This window comes from Penaeus vannamei, unplaced genomic scaffold (assembly GCF_042767895.1).
Source record: "Penaeus vannamei isolate JL-2024 unplaced genomic scaffold, ASM4276789v1 unanchor171, whole genome shotgun sequence".
NCBI lineage: Eukaryota > Metazoa > Arthropoda > Malacostraca > Decapoda > Penaeidae > Penaeus > Penaeus vannamei.
In genome coordinates this window covers 10,001-14,845 of record NW_027213175.1, presented here as the reverse complement: position 1 = coordinate 14,845, position 4,845 = coordinate 10,001, and the positions used below count along the sequence as shown (strand labels likewise).

Below are 4,845 nucleotides of genomic sequence, written 5' to 3'. Positions count from 1 at the left end.
ATGTGCAGATGGGCATGTGGCCACACACTGAAAGATCACGTGAGGAACGAAGTGATTCGAGGAAAATTGAGAATCACGCACATTACGGAACAGTTCAGGAAAGCCCGACTAAAGTGGTTTGGTCATGTGAAAAGAAGAGACGAGGAGTATGCTGGGCGCAGAGTGCTAGAGATGGCACCACCAGCAAGAAGACGAAGAGGAAGGCCGAAATTGAGATAGATGGACTGCCTGAGAAAAGACCTGGAAGAGATAGAAGCAACAGAGGAAGACGCACTGGACCGGGAAACCTGGAAGAGGATAGCTGCAGCGACCCTGTAATGTAAACGGGACAAGCTTAAAGAAGAAAAAGAAGGTTGTGTTGAGAGGGAGTAGGTGGGAGGGGTGTAGGGGGAATATGAGCTGGAGGGGGTGGATATCGGCAGTCACTTCGAGTGTGGAGGGAGCAGTAGTTGTGGAATTTTGTGTCTCAAGCATATAGTTTTGGATATCTTCCATAGTTTCTGCAGTGGAATTGGTTGGAGAGTTTTGTGAGACAAAGGTTTTCTTGAGGTGGGAAGAGGAGACTGGTGTCTGAGGAGTAAAGGCAAAGGTTGGTGGAGGTGAGTGTGTAGTAGGGGAAGAAAGGGAGGGGACGTTTAGTCTGTCTGCTGCGTGTAGTGCGGGGAGGGAGAAGGGACGGTGTTAGGGCTGTAGTTGAGATTGGAGCTGTAGTCGAGATTGGGGTGTCTGGATTTAGAGTGGCAAAAGAATTTGAATGGGGGAGGTAGAATGTAGAAGTGGAAGTGGGGAAGTAAGTAGGTATAAGGGAGGGTGTAGGAACGTCTTGAGGTGGCGGGGAGGGGCAGAGCGAGCGACATTACTAGAGTAGGGAGTATAAGAGAAACCTTGTCGGCGTGCTTCTTGTTTGGCTTCACGTAGAGTGAGGCCATTTTTGTATCCGAGAGTTGCTACCTCAGACTCGAACTTGTAAGGGGGACAGCCTCTATGAAATACATTATGGGGGCCGCCGCAGTTAGCACGTGTGTGTTTGTGCAGGGCAGTTTGATCTGTTGTGACCGAGTTGGGCACATAGGTGGCATCGGTCTATGGAGCGGCAGTGTTTGGCAGGATGTCCAAATCGCTGACAGTTTTGACATTGACGGGGAGGGGGTCAAAAGAGAGCCTGGGGACGGGGAGCCGGTAGAGTTTGAATTGGCGGGGCTATTTGATGAAGGGGCAAGACTCATTGCCTCTAATATGGGTATTACTTCATTACTGGCCATGGGAATCCTTGATTATGTAGGGGAAATAAATAGATCCCTGCATTGGGTCTCAGTCTCCGTCTCCGTCTCCTAAGCCCCCCACGACAACAACGGGGAAGGGATTGGGGGGGGGGGGGAAGGGGTGTACGGGGAATATGACTAAGAAGAGGATCAATATCTGAGGGGGGTAGGCTATGTTGGGAAGGAGTCGGAAGAAGGGGTATAGGGGTTATAACCAGGTTGGGCACATAGGGGGTATCAGGCTGTGGAACGTCAGGATGTCCTAGACGCCAACAGTTTTGACACTGACGTGGTGAAGGTTGGTATGGTCGAACACGGAGGGATCCTTCACCAATATAGATTTTAAAGGAAAGGTCATGTCTATGAAAGGAATTTTGGTAGTATTGGTGTGGTTCTTACAATGACCTCTAGGAGGAATGGAGTAGCACTGGACTGATATCACATCACGGTCCTTGAAGCAGGCGAGTAAGTCTCCACAATCAGACCAATCTTTGGTATCGATAGGGCAATTTGCTGGGAAGACGAAGACAGTTCCGGTACAAGTATTAAGGGTTGGATGAAGTTCTGCAGAAATGAGGTTGTCAGAGATATCAGTTGGATTTGTTAATGCTTTAGCTTGGGTTTGAGATGTAAGTGAAACGAGATGGGAATGATCTGGTCGGGTACCGAAAGGGACTCTGCCTACTTGTTTTTGGAGATTGCTGAAAGAGGAGTGCGTTAGCTGGTGGTCCAAGGACGGGGACGTATGGAAGAGGGAGTATTGTTGAGGGGGGTAGCATTACGGAGATGGAGAATACGGCTGTAAGGTAGTAATAAGGGAGGATGGGGTGATTGATGAAGAAGGTTGTGGAGGTAGATGTGAAAAAGTTGAGGAAGTTATGAATACGAATGTCTCCTGGAGACCGAGTCTCGACTTGGGTGGATAATGTACTAGTAGGCATTGAGAAGTGGGTAGTAGTTGCAGTGTTCAGAGTCATGATCAAAGAGCCTGGAGTCGGGGAACCGGGAGAGTTTGAATTGGTGGGGATATTTGATGAAGGGGCAAGCCTCATTGCCCCTAATAAGGGCATTACGTCTTCATTACTGGCCATGGAAAACCTTGGCTATGTTGGGGAAATAAACAGTCTACCCCTCAGGGCCCCCTTCAGGGGTATGGGCTAGACAACTACAACAGGGGAATACCGTGCCCATGATTCCCTCGGGCCATTCTGGACTGGCACCAAGTCAGCCTTTCATCCTTTCAGCATGGCTCTTATACCTTAGAAGTGGATAGTAGAAGGGGTAGGAGAAGGGACGGAAACGAAACAGCAGGAAGGAGAAAAGACCATGCAAAATGTGTCAGCCCTTCATCCAAGCGGTAGGCGGTTTGCGCCCTGTCCAGGCACGAGAAGTTGCCATTGTTGCCCGGAGGTTACTGCTTGGCTGGGCACCAGGGTGGGTAAGGACTAAGCTCTGTCGCATCAGCACTAGCTGACAAGTTGACCAAGTCGACATTTGTCAGCACAGGCCGGGCTCCCTTCATAGCCCAGGCGAGGCTCAGCTTCGCATATCGGACTTATCCTTAGACACTGAAGAGGACTTTGCAGTAGGAGACGGAGTGGAAAATGTTGGGAGAGATGAAGGGGTGCTTTCTGGGGGTTGAGTAATAACCTTGGTGGGTGTTTTGGAATTGATAGAGTTGTAAGCGTCAAAGAGAGGGTGGTCAGGGGTATCAGTGGTCTGAGCCTCGGTCTAAGGAGGGACAGGGGTTGGAAAACCATCAAATTCAAATTAAGATAGGCTAGCTAATTAAGGGGAAAGAATCTTCATTATTGGCTATGTTGAGTTTGAATAAAATGGGGAAAAGAAACGGTCTACCCCTCAGGGCCCCATAAGGGGTGAGGGCTAGGCAATTGACCAAGGGGGATACTGTGCCCATAGCTCTTGGGGGCCTTTCATGACTGACAAAGCCAGCCTTTCCTTTCAGCACAGCTCTCACACCTTAGGAATGGGATAGAAGGGGATGGAGAAGATAGGAAGAAAGGAGAGATGACAAGACCAAGAAAAATTCGTTGAGGCAAGGGACGAGGCCCAAGGTAGGGTGATCCCCTACATCGGGCCTCAGTTTGTCTCCTAAGCCCTCCCACAACAACAAAGAGCAAAGTATTGGGAGAGCTCTGTCTTCTAAGACCATACAACAGTGAGCAAGGGACTGGGGAATGGCTTGTGGTACACCATGTAGACGGACCTTAAAATTTAAACATTCATGCCAATCTATTTTCAATTACATAGAAACTGATTTTCTAAGTGGTAAGAATATTTTTTTCGTAGGTTTTCTGATCATCCTTATTCACTTTTATAATTATACTTGTTCTTCTGAAAACAAATTTCCTATCCATTTTCGTGAAACAGAAAGCCATGACTAATTATTCCCATGTTAACACAATGTTATTAGTTGCTTTTGAGACCAGTGCAGTTGCGGAGAAAGTAAGGACAACTCATGATTACGGTTTAATTATTCTAGAATAATTTTATAGCAATTATATTACAAAGTCATGTAGATGAGACCGATGCAGTGCTATTAAGTTGGTTTATAATGAAGTATGAAATTACAAACAATAAATGAAAGAATGATGATTCATAGTTATGTACTACACCCCTGTTACCAACTACAGATTTGAGACCTCCAAGATAAGTTTTTAAAAATAAACAGGTGCTTGCATTAATAATGAAAAGAATTTTATAGTTTCTACATATTGTGGTTTCCTTTTTCCATGTGAAAATATGAAAAATACTTCATTGTATTCCATCCATGTTATCATAAACATACACTGCATATAACCAAGGGCAACTGAATTTGTTTTACAAAACTTTGTTATCAATGTACATGGTGCATCAATATCAATATATACAGCTTCAACTGTCATTAAGAATACTTTTCATTACTTCGAGTAATACAATGGAGACCATAATACAAATTACCACAGTAGTGAAACAAATGTCATTAGATGTTTGTGATTTACCAAATGTCAAGTCATGAAACATGGATGGAAGCATGGGGGTGTGGCACAGTATGTTAAGGTGTAGCAACGCTCATGATACTGACCAGTACTTAATCTTCCAGGAGATAAACAGGGTAAGAATGGGGAATGATATTCATATCCTTTTTAATAAGATTAATACAAAATAATGGATCTTGTGAAACTACAAAGTTGTATATCCTACTGTTAATACATCTTTACAATCTTGAAGTTTAGCTTCTTAACTGGATGCATGTTTTCAAATTCTGACAAAATTTTGAGGATTGACAGGAAATAATGCTTAGCACAAAAATTACACCCATGATAAATAAACACTTTTAATTGTGAAACTTTATTTGTTCAGGTATCCTTAATCTAAATTGGAATCTCCTATACCTTTCTAGTTATTTTGTAAGTAATGAGTTTAAAAAGAAAATTGTGTGAAAGGTATAGGTGTGACTTGCATACATACACAAACATTCATTCATTCCATTCACATTCACACAAGCATTTAAAAAACTCTGGATATCAATTCCATATTGAAGAAAAATGTGAACATTTGAGAAATGAAATTTTCAGCATCA

At 44.2% G+C, this 4,845-nt stretch overlaps 1 protein-coding gene across 1 annotated transcript in view; it reads right to left on the bottom strand.

The window, feature by feature from the left end:
- Positions 1-3,739: 3,739 nt before the first annotated feature.
- The window catches only part of LOC113816496 (RNA-binding protein 1), a gene marked incomplete at its 5' end in the record, with an annotated part of 1,864 nt that continues 758 nt past the window's right edge, over positions 3,740-4,845 (bottom strand). Inside the window, 1 exon segment of the mRNA XM_070119408.1 lies at positions 3,740-4,845. This exon segment is cut by the window's right edge and continues 300 nt beyond it.